At 40.5% G+C, this 19,525-nt stretch overlaps 1 protein-coding gene and 1 pseudogene across 1 annotated transcript in view; both read left to right on the top strand.

Moving 5' to 3' along the window:
- The window catches only part of ADGRA1 (adhesion G protein-coupled receptor A1), a 467,766-nt gene that overhangs the window by 75,143 nt on the left and 373,098 nt on the right, over positions 1-19,525 (top strand). The gene's annotated exons all lie outside the window — the stretch shown is intronic.
- LOC125640708 (U2 spliceosomal RNA) lies at positions 4,008-4,167 on the top strand (annotated as a pseudogene).

The following is a 19,525-nucleotide window of genomic DNA, read 5'->3' as shown; positions in this document are numbered from 1 at the left end:
TGCACATACTGAAAGTACCCAAGACCCAGGCAGACAACCTCGGCAGTTGCTTCTCTCAGGACCACAAGTGAAAGCTTCATGACTCAGCAGACCGTATTCCATCTTTGGGGCTCCTTGTCCTGCAACCTCTTAGCATCCTACAAGAACAAAAAGTGTACAAATTACTGCTCTGGGGGACTTTGGGTCAGAACTTCATGGGAGATGTGCTTCTGGTCCCTGGTCAGAGCAACTAATGTATGCCTTTTCCCCCATTCCCTTATTACCTCGAATCTTGAGGAAAATCTGGCAGGCCAAAACATGGGTTATTCTGATAGCTCCCATTCGGCCCAGGCAATTCTGGTTTCCCAGCCTCCTTCAGTTTGTCAGCTCATCTGCATGTCACCTGTTGATGCAGCACAAAGACAGAATCAAGCATTCCAATCAAGACTCACTGCACTTGACCACTTTGTATTTGGATGGGCATCCACTTAGAGACTGCATGCCCAGGAGATGTCCAGTCTATTCTCAACAATAATAGAAGGGAGTCTACTAAACAATTGTTGTGCAGCCCAGTGGAAATGATTTTCCATAAGGGCTCATAACCACTACACTTATCCAGAAGAATCAGACATCTCTGCTATCCTGATCTACCTCCTTCCCTAAAGTCTTCAGGACACACTTTCAACTCAGTGCATGTTTATTTGGCGGCTCTCCGCACCTGCCGTCCCCCCACTGATGACTACTCCAATTTTGTCCATCCGATAAGGATCCACTTCCTTGAAGGCTTACTTTGGCTCTTTCCTCCTGTACGCAAGCCAACTTCAATGTGGGATCTTAATCTTGTCCTAGTGGCACTCATGAAAACTCAGATTGAACCATTGGCCTCCTGCTCACTGTTGTTGAAGATGTGTGGTCCCTGTCTGTATTCCACTACCTGCCCTCTTTTCCATCTACTTCAGCGCATGACTTTATTGGCCATAGAGAAGGAACTGGAGAGGTGGCCAGTCTGCACCACCCCTTATGCCTTTGGTTTGGAGCATGAGGAGGCAAAAGGCATAGGTATGGAACAGTAGCCACTGCTGAAAAAATTTCTAATATCAGGTGCATGGTGCATATGCATACTCCACAGTGGAATACAAATGGGAACCAGCGCATCTTGAAGTACTTGGGTTACAGAACAGGTAAATAATCCCACTTTGTACAGTGAAATAAGAGAGTTTTGTTTTCTGTTCATATTTAGATAAACCACTTGAAAATAATCTACAGAGTTAGAAATTAGTCTAGAGTGTTGTTTTTTTCAATATCTGTGGGCAACTAATTTTGCCAGGGTATCTAAATTGGGTAAGAATAAATGCCTGTCTAAAAATATCCAGTGTACTTTCCGCTGAAATTATCTTTCACAGCCCCTCCTAAAAATAACTGCAATAAGGAGTTGCTATCAAAAAGTAGCTGCTTGTATTCATCCTCAGAGCTGCATTTCAGTGATGTATGGATAATGTTTTTATATGCAATCTCTACAGAGTTTTTTAGGATTGTTCAGAATAATAAATGCTATATAAAATCTCATTTATCATTATTTACAGTTGAAATTGGCATGAATAATGTTGTTAACATTTAAGATTTGTTATAGTTATGTGTTAAGGTGAGTCACTGAGGTACTTAAACATGTGAGTAATCCACCTGTTGTCAGTGGGACTACTCAAGTCCTTAAATGTAGGCATTTGCTAAAGTACTCTGACCTGGCCCTGGACCAGGGCCTAACTTAGGAAACTAATATATGCTAAAACATATAAACGCTTTGCTATACATCATTAGAGCTAATAAATACTTTTAATATTGTTAGTTTTAATTATTATGGGTTAAATGAGGAATAGCTGTGATGTATAAATGAATACTTGCTTAGCTCTCTAAACTATACCAAATCACTGCATTGGTATAGAAAGAACCAAAGTGTGAAATTCTTTCAGACAAACTTGATTGTTGCTTCCCCCCCCCCCCAACCCCTAGAATTACAGAAATAGTGGATGAAGTGAAAGCAGTAAACCGAATATATTTGGATTTTAGTAAGCAGTCATGGGATATGAGGAAAGGTCCTCTCACGGATTGGTAACTGGTTAAAAGATATGAAACCAAAGGGTAGGAATAAATGGTCTGTTTTCAGAATGGAGAGAGGTAAATAGTGGTGTCCTCTGGGGTCTGTACTGGGCCTACTCCTATTCAACATATTTATAAACGATCTGGAAAAAGGGGTAAACAGTGAAGTGGCAAAATTTGCAGATGATACAAAACTACTCAAGATAGCTAAGTCCCAGGCAGACTGTGAAGAGTTACAAAAGGATCTCTCAAAAGTGGGTGACTGGGCAACAAAATGGAAGATATAATTCACTGTCGATAAATGAAAAATAATTCACATTGGAAAATATAATCCCAACTATACATATAAAATGAGGGGGTCTAAATTACCTGTTACTATTCAAGAAAGAGATCTTGGAGTCATCGTGGATAGTTCTCTGAAAACATCCACTCAACGTGCAGCGGCAGTTTAAAAAAAAAAGCAAACAGAATGTTGGGAATTGTTAAGAAAGGGACAGATAATAAGACAGAAAATATTATATTGCCTGTATATAAATCCATGGTATGCCCACACCTTGAATATGGCATGCAGATGTGGGTGCTCCATCTCAAAAAAGATATATTGGAATTGGAAAAGGTTCAGAAAAGGGCAACAAAAATGATTAGGGGTATGGAATGGCTGCCATATGAGGAGAGATTAATAAGACTGGGACTTTTCAGCTTGGAAAAGAGACGACTAAGGGGGGATATGATTAAGGTGTGGAGAAAGTAAATAAGGAAGTGTTATTTACTCCTTCTCATAACAGAAGAACTAGAGCTCACCAAATGAAATTAATAGGCAGTACGTTTAAAACAAACAAAAGGAAGTATTTTTCACACAAACTGTGGAACTCCTTGCTTGAGGATGTTATGAAGGTTAAGACTATAACAGGGTTCAAAAAGAACTAGATAAATTCATGGAAGATAGGTCCATCAATGGCTATTAGCCAGGATGGGCAGGGATGGTGTCCCTGCCCATCCCTGCTCTGGGAATGAGCAATAAGGAATGGATCACTAGATGATTACCCGTTCTGTTCATTCCCTCTGGGGCACCAGGCATTGGCCACTGTCAGAAGACAGGATACTGGGCTAGTTGGACCTTTGGTCTAACCCAGTATGGCCATTATGTTCTAATTTAAAACATCTTATATATTGAAATCTTACACTCACAGCTTCCCCAGAAAGAATCTGAAAAATTGGATGAGTTTGGATATTAGAAACAAAAATGATTGAGCCAAATATATTGATTATGAAGAGAGAATAACAACTAAATGTATTGCTTTGCTAAGAGACTACTAAGATCTTTAGTGGTTTAAAGTGTTTATTAGAGGCAAAGCGGTCCAGTGGGGAAGGTGCTGGAGTGGGAGTTAGAGCCATTCTTAAAACTATACAGTAAGCCAATGGGCAGTCACTTAAGCCTAGCCTACACAGAAAACATATATTGGCGTAGGTCAGTCAGGGCTGTGGAAAAACCGACACCTGTCTGTCAGCTTTGTGGCTACGCCTGGCTCGCAAGACAGCTCATGGTGTCCGACATCATCAGGTGGTCCAGAGACATCTACATGGAGTACATCACGGGATACTGTCAGTACTAGGATGAGTAAACGAGACTGCTGGTCAGGGAAATAACCCACTTCCTCCCCTGATGAACCAAGGGTCACACCACACCCATGTACCGATTCGCTACACCAAGACTGACTTGGACTCTAAATACATTCTATGGGTGGCATACCCGAGATCACTTATTCACTGACTCTTTAAAAACTCCCACACCCCAGTCTGGGTCTATGCTGGTTATGTACTATGTATGTATCTTGTGAACCTTGTAACCAGTACTTGTAATCTTTCACAACTCAAGCCTGACCCCAGATGTACAGTACCTTCCTTCTTAACTTGTGTAAATTTGATTTTAAACATTCACTTCAATAAATTTTTTAGATCTGTTCTGATCAGTTTAGTATCAGATCTGTCTCTGTGAAAACTTTATATTAACTGGGTGTTTGAAATAGGAGCTTGTTCCATCTACTGCATGCATTAACCTGGTACTGCAGAACTGTCAAGAACGGTGCATCTCCCCTGGCGAGAACTTGTTTTATAATACTCACTCCTGCCTTGAGTGCAGTGGACTGGACTAGATGATGTCTCGAAGTCCCTTCTAGTTCTATGATTCTTTGATTCTATGACATAACTATGCTGACATAACTCCCAGCATAAGTGTAACTACGTCTAGAGAAGAGGGTTTCTGTCTACTTAGAAAACGTTGTTTGAGGAAGTGATTCACTACATTGACAGTAAACCCCCTTCTGTTGGTGAGAGAGTAGGCTGCATCTACTCTCAGGACTATGCCGACACAGGTATGTCAGTGTAGTCTCTGTAGTGTAGACATACCCTCAACCTCTTTAAGCATCAGTTACCTCATCTGTAAATTGGGGATGATTTCCCTCCTTCATAAGGTGCTTTGAAATAAAGGTGAAAAGTGTTCTATGAGAGCTAGGTATATTTTTTTTATTTGGAATTTGTAAACATAAAGGAAAGGGGGAATTATTTAAAAAAAATTTTTTTGTAAGATCTCTTATAGCTTGATACATTTAAATTTCTCTGATTTCTGCTCTGATCCAGCATGCTATACTTCAACGCTCTACGGGCACTCTGATCTCTAGGTCCCTAGCAATTGAAAGGGACTTTAATTGCAATGCTGAAGGGCCCTGTCAGGTGCTGGGATATCTGAGAGCCACTCGACTTTCTTAGACAAATTGTCCTGAAACAGCAACGGGGAATAAAGGTTCCCATTGAATGTAGTATGAAAAACAGACAAAATCATTTGATGTCAGAGGTCAGAGAGGAAAAGGCTTCTACTTTAGGAAGTAGGAAGGACTTGGGAAGGGGAAAGGAAATGTGTTTGAGAACATTAATTATGGAGTTGTTTTAAGTGTGAACAATGTTATTTTTTTAAATAAGATAACCACCAAGATCTGGGCATATCTCACTTGATCATTTACGTGTCATTGAGGGGGGCCTCAGGCACTGGAGCATCTCAGTCCCTCTTATTTTGTGCCTCACATGATAACCTCCCATCTTCCATGAGCTATAATACTTTGGTCAAATTTTGGCTATTGGGTTTAGCATGCAGGTGCTGGGTTGTGTTGGAGGCCTTTGATATATAAGAAGTCAAATTGGTGATCCCTTCTACTTTTAATTTCTATGATTTTGTGACTGGTTTCTAGTACTAGTTGAGATGCCTTACTTTCACATGTGCTGACAATCTCTTTCCGCTAAAATAGTCCATGTATGAAAAATATTAGTACAGATGCTTAAAATAGACTGAGACATTCTTTGATATTCATTGTGTATTTTAGTTCTGTCTCCAAATTGCTCTAAAATAAGTTACTCTAGCTAATCTATGCTGTGCTCATTACCATGGCATCTGAGCATCTAATTGACTGATTTTTAAAATTTTGCTATCACATCACAGTATGTCAGCTTGAAGCACCACAGTGGAGCAATAATTGCATATATACTGCCTTTTGTTCTTTTCAAATTATTTTGAGGTGGAACAGAAATGTCGGTGTGCTAAAAGAATAATGTCTAAAACTGATGAAACATTTCCAAGATAATGAAACAGATTAATGGCTTTCTGTTGCAACTATATATCAAAAGTAAAATATATCAGTTAATTTTCCATTAGTAAACTATTACTTGAAAAAAAAACCCTATTGATGAAAAAGTAAAGGGCAATTAAACTATTATTATTCATAGCCAAAGTGTGATTCCTGGCATCTGATTTTCTAAATTCCCTAATTAACAATGTATTGCAGAGAAACCCATCTCCAACAACTACACTGCTTAAAGGGCAGCATGGCTTTCAATAGCAAGAATGGCTGCTCTGGGAGCCCATCATTTCCCTCACTCCACTGAATAGAGTGAGTAGCTTGTGGGGGAGGGGGCAGATCTCTGCTCCACTCACACTGGTGGCAGAGGGCACACACCCACCCACCCCCACTCCAACCAGGACCCAGTATAGGGCAATTCCTACATGCACACACTCCCAGTTAAGTCAGGAATGGGCCTCTTTATGTTGAAAAATTGTTTTGACTTCTTTAAACTGCTAAAGCATTTCTGTTATTTGGAGCAGTGACTTTAAGTTTGGCAGGGAGAATAGTGATTCCTGACGTCAGAGACATTTAAATCTGCCCAGAGTTGGCTAAATTATAAGCTGTGGAAAATTGCTATTTGCACTTGTCCAGACATTTTCTGCTGCTTAATTTTCTGAACATTCCAACTGTACTATCATAGAGTCGTGGGACTGGACGGGACCTTGAGAGGTCATGCATGATCCTAGGCCCCACTGAGATTTCTGAATTGTTCTGAAGTAGCCACACAGAACTGAATCTCTGTATGAGACACAGACAAAATGGATCTTACTCCTGCCACTTTCCTCTAGCAAAATACTGTTAGGCCTATGGGAGCAGGTAGTAGCACAGAAGACAAAAGATTGTGAGTTCTGATCTCACCTCTTCCACAAAGTGGTTATTAATTTTGTGTCATGGATCACTTTATTATTGAGCAAGACCTTATCCCTACCCTAGGGGGCATGCAGGTATCTTCATACTCTTCTCCCCGTCCGTCACCAGGCTGCCGACATCCTTCTCCATTTTACAGGAGTAACTAAAAGTTTGCACAAGCTCACTCTTGCGGACTTTGGGCTTGACCCCAGACTTGTAATATGCCAAACTCAAGTCTTAGCCATGATACACCTCAGAGAGAATCTGCCAAATCTGTGCGCTTGGGTATGCTGTCTGTAAATCTGCTACTCTTGCATATGTTATGCACTGTGTAGTGAGTTATGTGTTTATCGTCTAATGGCTAGTCCACAGTGGTTAACAGCCTACTGCTGCTGTTAGCTAATAGTTACTCCTGTAGCTCAAGTCATTAGGTGTCTTTGGGGAAGTGGTAAATATCCTACATTTCTAGCCTTACAGATGATTTATGCAGAGGGATTTTACAAATGTGCCTCCTGAGGAGAACTTTGGCAGACTTCAGATGCTCAGAAGGAGCCCCCACTAAGTTCAGATATTTACTGACTGGTCTGTTGCTGCTACCTAACTAAGCTACTCTTTTAGTTCAAGCAGCAGAAGTCTTGCTACAGGTTTAAAGGTCCCAGATTTAAACCCTGCTGATGAGGGATATTACAGTTGCACATAATGGCATTTTTTAAAATGTACTTTTCTGTTAAACAATGTTTAAAATGCCTAGGAAGTTCCATATCAACCCCCTTCCCACCCACCCCCCAAAAAACCCCCATATTAAGTTAACAATATTAAGTGTCCAAACTCAAACACTTGAAAGTTGTGTCCTGACAGGATTAAGATTACCCATATAACTCTAATTCTGCCCCCTGGTGCACTATGATATACATTTTGTTCTCCCGTTGAGGAAAACAGCTGGGAATGTTGTGGATTGTAGCTGGATTCCTCTAATGGTTAATAATTGTGTTGATTGTCAATTGATATTAATTTATTGAACTGGGGGTAATAGGGTTTTTGTCCCAGAATCAGGCTCCACAGAATTAAAACTAACAAGTTCTATATCTTGCAGGGTTATCCTGAGGTGTGTGGCAAAGACACTCGCACTGAAGACAAAGCAAAGCCTTAGCTACTTTTAGTTAAACAATCAGTAAAGACAAGAAAACTCCTAACCACATAAATAAATAGCAGTAATATAGCATTAGGGATATCTTTGATGTCATCCTCTGCATATGCTCATCTACTTATATACTCGTACCCTTCCTTGAGGACCTGGAGGTGAGAGACAAAGCCCTGTCCCTGGTCCAGACTCCCAATGCCCAGAGGTCAATGGTAGATAATAACAACGAAGAGCTGAAGGGTCAGTGATGGAAAGTTGGCCCCTGCTGCGTGGTGGCTTGACCTATTATAGGGCCTGGGTAGTATCACGAATATTCATTCAGATGCCCAGCCTCCCATGTCCAAATCTAACTTCCTCAGCCTTGTACTATTGGTGTGCCCTTATCAACTAAAGTTTAATATATTAATGCCTTTTAGCTTATCATATTCATCATCATTGCTAAAGCAAGTTTATGGCTAAACATCTGCCAATGATTCTAACCTAAAATATCCAAACCCAATATCAGTTCATTGTTCCTGCAGTTGCCTGGTATCGTTTTGTACCAAGCCACTCTCTTGAGCAAGCTATTCCCAGTTCCCCAAAATCTAAAGTAACTGTCAGACCATTTTATATATGCTAAGCGTCATAGGCCCACTTTACTCATGCATGTCTGCTTAAGCCAATATTTTACGGGATACAGACCTGATAAATAAAAGGCTAATCTAGGTCTATGGGATAGAAGATGCCATCTGTATAGAGCAAGAAATCACTTGGGATATACCAGTAGTGTTTTTTTATAGCAGCCATAAGATCCTAGGACAAATTGAACTATTATCCACATGAACAGTGAAGTCACTGAAGGCAGTAAGCCTTGGTGACTCCAGTGCCAGAACGGAATAGAAGTCTGTTTAATGTAGAAGGGAGCTCTGAAGTGCAATGGAGTGATCTGTACATTAAGGCTATTCCCAAATTAATCCAACCCTAGCATTCACAAATATACGCTCAAATTAATCCATCCTTGGAACCAGACAACCTCTTGATGATGACAGTGCTTATTCCCTCCGCCCTGGGCTCATGTTACATATGATATGTATGTAGAGAAAGAAGCTAACCAGAGGACCAACTGACTCATATACTAAATCTCACATAAACGGGAACCTCACCTATTTTTAAATCTTTATTAGGCGCTGACATTGCATTGCATTAATCAGGATACAGCTTCCAGTCTGCCAAAATCACATGCTCCAAAAATGAAACCCCAGGCAAAAGCAGTGGGAGAGAAATTGGAGCACTGAGGTTTCTGCTGTCTCGTCTTCCCATGCTTATCACAACAGGAACTGAACCTCAGAAATGTCATCCGTGTACTCAGTTCACAGCATTTTCCGAGTTTCTAGGCACCCGTGAGGCAATGCATCAGTGCAACAGTGCCCCTTCTGGCCAAGTGTCCTGCAGCCCCTGGGCTCACATGGCCTAGTGGGGCTGTCAGTCTATTCCTGGTGCCCAGGAGTCTGAAAACCTTTCTTCACTCCCAAGTCCATCAGGGTTAGTAGGGGAACCCAGGCCCTCCCACTCTACTGGGTTCAGCTCAGGGCCCTTGAGCTAGATAAGCAGGACCCGGTTCTTTGATTCTGACAGTGCCCTGAGCTCCTTACTACCTGCCCCTTGGGCCTCTGCAGGCTCGCCAGTCTGTCGGTCAGTTCATACCCTTCTGGGCTGTTGTCTCTGGGTGGCAGTTCAGTAGTTTGCTGGCAGGAGCTCCTTTTTCCAGCCTGCTCACGCCTCTAGTAGCCACCCCACAGCTCCATCCTTCAGTTTCCCAGTCCTTTTATCCTCCTAGCTCCTGTGAGGCTGTCCATCAGTAGTGACCGGCCGTGCCTGTGTTAACCCTTTGGTTGCTGGACCAGTGTGGGATACATACACCGCATGACAGCACCCAAGAAAGCAATGTCACAATGCGCTGGCAAATCTGTCTCTTAACTTTTCTCAAATGAATCTAGAAGCTGAAATAATTTCTCAGTAAAATGCCCCTTGTCAGATTAAGGTTGACTCTACCTTTTAAATTATTAATCATGTAGAAGGACTCTTAAAGCAGTGTTATTTAAATGTATGAGTCTTGTTGTATTTGAATTCCCCGTAGTATTTACATTTTGTTTCTGCATACTTCTCATGAAGTTGTTTGCCTCGTAAATATTAGTGCTATAAAGTTTTGAATATTCACATTTCTTTACATTCTGTTATTGCGCTGATTTGTAGGCAAGTAACACATATTTAGCACCTAGCCAACCCTACTAAGGAAAATGCAGTTTTGGGAAGGTACAGTTGCTTAACTAAGAAATATTAGATGCAAAGCTAAAATATTTTGTGAAGATTGTAACAGGACAACATAAATTATGGAGTTTATGAAATATTGACATTTGGGACACTTTGGAAGATGCTGATTTTTGAAGGAGCCGATATTGTATGAACTGTATTCCCGTAAAATATGTGAACAGTGAGTCACAAGGGTGCTCTATAGCGATGGCAATTCACTGTCTCTCCAGACTAAGAATTACTGCCTGTCACTAGGTTGAATCACAAATTTGTTCTGACATCTGGATCATAATCAATTGCTACTGTGCCTGCTATGTAGTGCTATCTGGGGGTATTAACAAAAAGATTTTGTCACTTGAATGCTATTGGAGGGGTAAAAACTTTCTGCAAACTTGCATTTTTGTCCTTGTTTGAATTACGATCCTTGACTACTCCAACAGCTTGGACTAAAAATCAAGGGACAAATACGAATCTAAGTGGAAACTTACTAGAAATCCTCTTTTTGAGAGGGTCGGGGGTGGGGGATGTTATTTAAAAATAGTACAACTTTGACAGACTTAAACTATAGTTAACATGTGCCAAAACCGCCAGATCAGAGTTTGCAGCTTGAAAAGATCTCTGTGTTGCACCAAATGTCAACTGCTTGACACTTGGACAGAAATTGACAGATTTCAGTATGGATTTTGAAACCTCTGGCTCAGGAGTGATCAGGCCTGGGTTTTGTATTGTTTCCCAGCTCTAATTCCCTTTTCACATTAATGTTTGTGTCCTTGAGAGAGAGATGTTGGACTGCACAGGACAGGGCTTATCACAGATCTCTCACATGGCCCAGCTGCAATAGAGATGTCGAATAGGTTTCTGAAATTGCAGAACAGTCATGCAATCCTATGGGGAGTAGATCTTAGCAGTCCAGAAACTCTCATTTAATAAATTGACAATTTATAAGATCTGAATAACTGAAAATATAAAACTTTTATAATTAATTAAACCATAAATTGAAACTCCAGATTTAGCTGTTTCTCAGTTAAGTACAGGAGCAACAACCAGAGCTTCTGCTATTGTGCTTGTTATCGACCAGTAGGCCAGCACAGATCATTTTCACCAAATTATTAATAATTGTTTTATTATTGTAACATCCAAATGCCCCAGTCAGGATTGAGTTATTGTGTCAGGTGCAGCACAACGTAGCTCTTGCTCAAAAGAGCTTAAAGTCTAATTAAGAACAAGATGCAATTACTGAATATTGTTGGCAGTGCATGCTGTTGAGTTTCTTCATATTTCAGAAAGTCCCTGTAACCTGCAAGGACCACTTTTCCTGGTAAATGTCATAGAGAATAGCAGAGCATGGTGTTCCAGGGAGGAGGGGGATAGAGGCTGCGTGGCCCTGTATCTCTAAAATCTTGGCTCCATGGAGTGTGTCTTGTACTGCACATCTGACCAGGCACCTCTGCTTACTGCATCTTTGTGAAAACAACGAGGAGTCCTTGTGGCACCTTAGAGACTAACACATTTATTTTGGCATAAGCTTTTGTGGGCTATAACCCGCTTCATCAGATGCATGGAGTGGAAAATATAGTACTCCGTGCATCTGATGAAGCAGGTTATAGCCCACGAAAGCTTATTCCAAAATAAATTTGTTAGTCTCTAGGTGCGACAAGGACTGCTCGTTGTTTTTGCTGATACAGACTAACACGGCTACCCCTCTGAAACCTGCATCTTTGTAGTTAGGGTGCTAGCTATGGAGAAATCCCATGGTAGTTAAAATACATCGGCAGTCCTTAGCTACTGTTAAAGGTATTACATAAAGCTGTACAGTTTCATCATAATTGAAATCTGTGACTACATAATTTATTATAAAATCAACATGGTAATGAACACTCTCAAATTTTTATGGCCCAGAAGGCTCAGGAAGATAGGCACGTTAACTAATTAGGCCATAGAAGAATCACATTCTTGTTTTGCACTTGGAATTTTCTCAGCCTCGTTGAAAGGATAAGCTGTTAAAGGTTTACATTTCCATGTGCTTCTAGAACATACCATTTTTATTATCTTCTCTCTCTTTAGACATCCAAAAATAGGAGTGGAATGGTAACTTTTGGTTGAAACCTAAAACTTCTGAGGCTTGACAAAATGCCTGAAAAGTTTAAATCCGAGCTTGTGGCTGTGGCCCCTTTGCTTTGGGGAGTTAGAAATCTTGGATGTCTGACACTTAAAGATAAAATTTCATGATCTTTCATGTGAAGATAGCCCTGGAAACATAAACTAACAGCTAATAAAAGCAATCATGAGAGGTGAAAATAACAAACATCTGGGATGTACTTGTGCAGCAGGAGACTTCAAGACCCCACTCCTGTTTACACACCTACACTTTTCACTTAGAACAAGTCGGTTAAGCTTCGGGGTATCTCAAAGAATCATGTTAACCCTCCCCAGACAGCCATGTGTAGAGGTATGATAATGTCATACGGGTGTTATTTGAAGGGTACTGCAAAAAATTGTTCTATAGTCCTGCCCCCAAAATGCTAACTCAGCTCCTATGTAAATCAGTAATTCATGTTGGAACTACTCCAATTTAGCTTTCCTTGCAGTCTTTCAGTTAGTCTTCCCTCTTCTCCGGTTTGTTATAGATTGATGACATTAGCTGCCTGCAAACAATATTAGTTGTTCAGCACAACTATAAGGTGGAAAGCGTCAGGTCACTTTATTGTTCTTCTGTGTGTTAAAAGAGCTCAGTTCAAAAAGCGTAATAATTAGGCTTTTTAGTTCAAGCTAATAATTGCCTGTGCTACCCCTATAATTCTGTATATTGGTTGCTCCTGTATATTGGCCAACCAGTCTAGCATTTTACATTCAATCTGTAATCCACATGAATCAGGATAGTCACCTATGTAAACAGATTGTAATTTTATTACAAAAACTTGTAATTCCAATGTGTTGGCCTGGTCACAATTAGGCAGTAACAATTTGGAAAACCGTTGAGATAGTCAGAGAGGGAAGAGTAGGAAAAATATGAAGGAAGAGAAAATTTTACATGTTTTCAAACAGCTAAATGCTTCTTGCCACTTCTTTCCACATTCTTGATAGGTTTAACAATAGAATACATGGATGTAGCTATTCACTACAACTCCTCTAGTTTTAGCTAACTATTGTAACAAAGGGGGTTTTTGTTGCAAAATATCCCCAAAATAAAATCAATTTTAATAAACAATCAACATTTTTCTAATTGTTTTCTGGAAATGTCCAAGAATACTGGTGAAATTTGAAGCACATTTTTCTTTAATTTTTTTGTCAGGACAGTTCATTGCGTTTGGTTACAAGTCACATTGTGCTGTTTTGGTTTGTGATTGGTTGGGTCTGTTCCATGTATTAAGGAGGGCTAGGAATATCCATTTGGAATTAGTTTCTCAGAGGGGGAGAGACTCTACTTTATGTTCTCTCTCTGAGCTAGCCAGAAAATAAAACATGTCAGGGAATGGCTTTGTGTCCTGACCCAGGTTCTGTGTGTATTTTTCCCTCCCTTAAATCTTCCCATTCTGAAATCCTGGATGGTGGTGTTGCCTGACCTCCCTGCCTAAACAGTGGAATAGAGACCTATCTACCCATTGGAGAGTACAGTCCATGCTGGTGTTTATATGACCTAGTAGATCCCTATGCCACTTCTGAGTGTGGAATAGGGTAACCAGAAAGCAAGTGTGAAAAATCGGGACAGGGGTGGGGGTGTAATAGCCTATGTAAGAAAAAGACCCCAAAATCAGGACTGTCCCTATAAAATTGGGACATCTGGTCACCCTAGTGTGGAACAAGAGAGCATAAACAACCTGGTCACTTAAGTCCTCTTTGGATATTGGCTTTGTATTGAATATATATACACACCATCAATGGTAAGCATTAAGGTCAAAAATTGAAACATTAGAAAACCTTGAAAAGCTGAAGTTAAGGTTGCATGTGCCACATTAAATTTAGCACCTCATGAACATCCATTTTAAAGGACTGCCACCTCATGCACATCCACTGTAGATATTGGAAAAGAATCAGGGAAGCCAGAGAAGAGAGAAAGCAGAAGAGAAAGCAGCAGAGAGATTAAGAGTGAGGATAAAGAAGAGCCCCTTAAGTCTAGCTAGGAGAAGGCCACTTGTGACCTGGATTGGGGTAGTTTCTGAAGAATTATCAGCACAAAATCTTGAATGTGAGGCTCAAGGGGAGTTGTAGCCTGTCTGGACCAGTGATTTAGAGATGAAAGGCTTTATATCTTATTACTAAAACAATGTAGTGAGGTTCATTTAAATAAAAATATTTAAATGAATAAGTTTAAATACTAACCTTTATGTATCTATCAATGAGGGTTGTAGCTTTTAAATGAATAGTTGTAAAATTAATGAAGTGCATGACAGAATTTAAAATCTTTATTTTTTCCCCCATTGAAACATTGTAGAAGCATTGTAGTGCCACATAATTCTGATGACATAATCAGTCTTAGATTGGCCAGATTGATATAAGTCTGTTGTCAAGTTTCAATGAGGTACAAAGATTACCTCTGGTAACACAGAAAGGTCACCAGAATACTGTTAGCACCTTGCTGCCTTTCAATGTAATATCTTCAGCTTATGAATTGACTGTGCCCAAAGTACACAACACTTCTCTAGCACTTCAGGAGCATTGTAGTTCTCTTTTTTGTGATTTGTGGAAAGTGCAGCTAAATATTTCAATTAATAAAATTAAGTGGCAATAGTATTCAATAAGAGATTTCCACTGTTACCTTAAGGAACCAAATAATTTTGTCTGATACAGTATATAAATTGCACACTGCCTGTTCATGATTGTGAACTTCACCGTGTTTATTCACAAATAAATTGTTGTTACCACACGATCCTGTAAGATTTCACAAAGGCAGCGAAAATCTTGAGACGTGTTACAACAAGAAAAATATATTTTTATAGTCGCTGTGACTCATGTTTAACCGGTATTAATTAATATCTGCAGATTTATCAATTGTATTTCAATCATAAAAATGCTTTTGTGAAAAGAGATTTACATGTGGTGTAAGAACAGGTTAAGGACTATTTAGAAAAGCTGGACATGCACAAGTCCATGGGTCCAGATCTAATGCATCCAAGGGTGCTGAGGGAGTTGGCTGATGTGATTGCAGAGCCATTGGCCATTTTCTTTGAAAATTCGTGGTGGTTGGGGGAGGTCCCAGACAATTGGAAAAAGGCAAATATAGTGCCCATATTTTAAAAAGGGAAGAAAGAGAACCCAGGGAACTACAGACCCGTCAACCTCACTTCAGTCCCCGGCAAAATCATGGAGCTGGTCCTCAAGGAATCAATTTTGAAGCACTTGGAGGAGAGGAAGGTGATCAGCAACAATCAACATGAATTCACCAAGGGCAAGTCATGCTTGACCAACCTGATTGCCTTCTATGATGAGATAACAGGCTCTGTGGATATGGGGAAAGCAGTGGATGTGATATATTTTGACTTTGGCAAAGGTTTTGTTACAGTCTCCCATATCCAGTCTTGCCAGCAAGTTAAAGAAGTATGGATTGGATGAATGGACTATAAGGTGGATAGAAAGCTGGCTAGATTGTAGGGCTCAATAGGCAGTGATCAATGGCTCAATGTCTAGTTGGCAGCCGGTATCAATGGAGTACCCCAGGGGTCGGTCTTGGGGCCGGTTTTGTTCAACATCTTTATTAATGATCTGGATGATGGGATTAATTGCTCCCTCATCAAGTTCGCAGATGATACTAAGCTGGGAGGAGAGAGAGAGAGACATTGTAGGGTAGGGATAGGGTCCAGAGTGACCTAGACAAATTAGAGGATTGGGCCAAAAGAAATCTGATGAGGTTCAACAAGGACAAGTGTAGAGTCCTGCACTTAGGAAGGAAGAATCCCATGCACCGCTACAGGCTGGGGACTGACTGGCTAAGCAGCAGTTCTGCAGAAAAGGACCTGGGTATTACAGTAGACGAGAAGCTGAATATGAGTCAGCAGTGTGCCCTCATTGCCAAGAAGGCCAACAGCATATTGGGCTGCATTAGTAGGAGCGTTGCCAGCAGATCGAGGGAAGTGATTATGGCCCTCTATTCGGCACTGGTGAGGCCACACCTGGAGTATTGTGTCCAGTTATGGTCCTTTCACTACAGAAGCGATGTGAACAAATTGGAGAGAGTCCAGCGGAGGGCAGCAAAAATTATTAGGGGTCTGGGGCACATGACTTACGAGGAGAGGCTGAGAGGACTGGTGTTATTTAGTCTGCAGAAGAGAAGAGTGAGGGGGGATTTGATATCAGCCTTCAACTACCTGAAGTGGGGTTCCAAAGAGAATGCAGCTAGGCTGTTCTCAGTGGTGGCAGATGACAGAACAAGAAGAAATGGTTTCAAGTTGCAGTGGGGGAGGTCTAAGTTGTATATTAGGAAATACAATTTCACTAGGAGGGTGGTGAAGCACAGGAATGGGTTACCTAGGGAGGTGGTGGAATCTCCATCCTTAGAGGTTTTTAAGGCCTGGCTTGACAAAGTCCTGGCTGGGATGATTTAGTTGGGTTGGACCTGCTTTGAGCAGGGGGTTGGACTAGATGACCTCCTGAGGTCTCTTCCAACCCTATTCTTCTATGATTCTATGACTTACTGTAGCAAATGTGCTGGATTTTTTCCCTTTTACTTACTTATATGTGGGTTTAAAACAAAGCAATTATCATTAGCAATTATAAGGTAACTTTTTGGAAGAAGGATAGTCTTCTGCTTGAGTCCAAGGATGGGGAAATATGAGACTTAATTTCTATTCTGAATGTTGCCACAGACTTTTAGTGTAGTCCTTTTTGGCAAATCTCTTAATTTCTCTGAGCCCTCAGTTTCCCCATCTGCAAAAGAGTTACCTACCTGACTCAAGTAAACACGTTAGTGTTTGTATGAATTTGAGATGCTCAGAGGGAAGGAGTTACAAGAGCACAATATTATGATTGTGATACTGGATTGTTTTACACAGATTTTTTTCTTTTTGTTTTCTCCCAACTTCACCTGATTTGACAGGGGTCACTTCCTTATGACAACATGCTCCCACCCTGATTGGTAGGCAACATTATTGGGTGTAAGTGAATGGATGAGGAGAAAATAAATAGATGCATAACTGGTGTGCTTTGTACAACTCAAGTGTAGCACTTTATGCCAGTTGTCTAGCTAATTTGCATATTTGAAAATTTGCATGTAACCATAATCTTCAGTTTATGATCAGTATACCCTGTCTAAACAGTGGCAGGGGCAGAAAGGTCGTTACAGAAAGCTTGGCAACTGTGGCTGGGGACTGGAGCCAGTACTGGGCCCCTGTCTCTCAGATTCTGGGTCTGCTGCTAGCACCATCTCCGGCCTTTTCTTCCCTGCTTGGATCCAGTATGGGAACAGTGAGATGGGGAGGCAGAGTGTCTTACTGCTTTGGTGACACAGCTTCCCCTACTGGCCAGGAAGAACACACGCAGGCATACCTGGAGTTCAGCTGAATGTGTCAAATGTTGGCTGGGCTTCAGAGATGTGATATGATTGCATAAATTCATGATACTTGGTAGCTCTGCTGATGCCCATGTTGATGAAGCTTTGACTCCAAATGTTTATTTCTTCTGTTCTTCCAAAGCAACATAGTCTAGCTTTACTTCAATTTCATGGTGTAAATTAGTATAAGATGGATAAAATATAAAGCCTTTTTATTAGTTAATATATTATCATGGGTGTGTGTGAAGGGTAGATAATCCCACTTGCAAATGGCCCTGTGTAGACATCAAATTTGTGCACATCATTCTTAGAGTGAATTAAAATCAGCAGTTATGTCTCTAAATATTTTTTTGTACAGTGTATAAAATCACAATTCTACTCAGCAAGAGTATGGACATTTACATAAGAAAACAAGTTATTGGGATCAGAGCTGGACTTTGTGAAGTTCGCATTCTCCTAGCCCCTTATCCCCTACAAAAAAAAGTGAAGGAGTTAGTGTAAATGCAAAAATCTATTCTTTGTATTTCCCACGTAGCAGTTTGAAATATTATATCAAAATGGCAGGACAATAGCATTGCTAACAGAAAAGTGATTTCTGATCTTCAAAAACTTATCCACCCATCACTTCTACCTAGTTGGCATTATCATGTGTCATATCATGGTCTATCTGGGTTACTACTAGTTAAATACAGGAAATAATTTTAGTATATTGTAGAGGTTAAAGTCAAAGTAAAATATTGGAAAGCTGTAACATTAGATTTTACTATTTACACTATTTCAAAACATAATGTTAAAATTAATATCAAGAAAGGTAATGAGCATAGTGTGTTCAACAGAAATATTACATAAAATAAGTTGATAATAAAAAATCCAGTGCCAAAACGCCAATCCTGGTAATACTTTCTCAAACTCAGTGGCAATGTGATTAGGCCCATAGTTTAAAGCAACTCTGATATAATTAATACAATGGTTACCAAACTATGGGTTGTAGCCGTTCCAGCTTTCAACGAATGATTTTTCAAATCAGCACAGGGTTGGGAGTCTCTGAAGGGTTTAAACTGCTTTCTGTTGAGTTTGGGGAGGAGGGTGGGTGGATAATTTCCTCTCCTCCACCCATTCTAGGAAAAAATTTAACTCAAAATTCACCAGAATGCCCACTTGATAAAGGAAGGATGCTGCTTTGAAAGGACAATAGAAAGGAAGGACAGAGGTTGGAACTAGGAAGAAGAGAAGAGTTGGTGCCGAATTAAAAATTGAAAGGGGGGAAGAACAAATTTCTCCTTTTTCCAGCTTGCTGCTTCTCTTGCTTTTTTGCCCTTCTGTTTGTGTGTCCTCCTAGCCTTCCTTCCTGCTCTCTATCTCCTCATTTCCTCTTGCCTTTAGGAGTTTTTGATGTAATGGTTTGGTTTGAGAACGTGAACCTTGTTGTTCAGGTTTATTAATGATACAATGTAGTGGTTTCAGAGGAACAGCCGTGTTAGTCTGTATTCGCAAAAAGAAAAGGAGTACTTGTGGCACCTTAGAGACTAACCAATTTATTTGAGCATAAGCTTTCGTGAGCTACAGCTCACTTCATTGGATGCATGCAGTGGAAAATACAGAGGGGACATTTATATACACAGAGAACATGAAACAATGGGTGTTACCATACACACTGTAACAAGAGTGATCAGGTAAGGTGAGCTATTACCAGCAAGAGAGCTAGAGAGGGAAGGCGGGGGCGGGGAAACCTTTTGTAGTGATAATCAAGGTGGGTGATTTCCAGCAGTTGACAAGAACCTCTGAGGAAGGCGGGGGGTGGGGGGAGAATAAACATGGGGAAATAGTTTTACTTTGTGTAATGACACATTCACTCCCAGTCTTTATTCAAGCCTAAGTTAATTGTATCCAGTTTGCAAATTAATTCCAATTCAGCAGTCTCTCATTGGAGTCTTTCAGAGGAACAGCCGTGTTAGTCTGTATTCGCAAAAAGAAAAGGAGTACTTGTGGCACCTTAGAGACTAACCAATTTATTTGAGC

Source organism: Caretta caretta, chromosome 7, assembly GCF_965140235.1.
Source record: "Caretta caretta isolate rCarCar2 chromosome 7, rCarCar1.hap1, whole genome shotgun sequence".
Classification (NCBI taxonomy): Eukaryota; Metazoa; Chordata; order Testudines; family Cheloniidae; genus Caretta; species Caretta caretta.
This window is presented reverse-complemented; position numbering and strand designations above follow the sequence as displayed.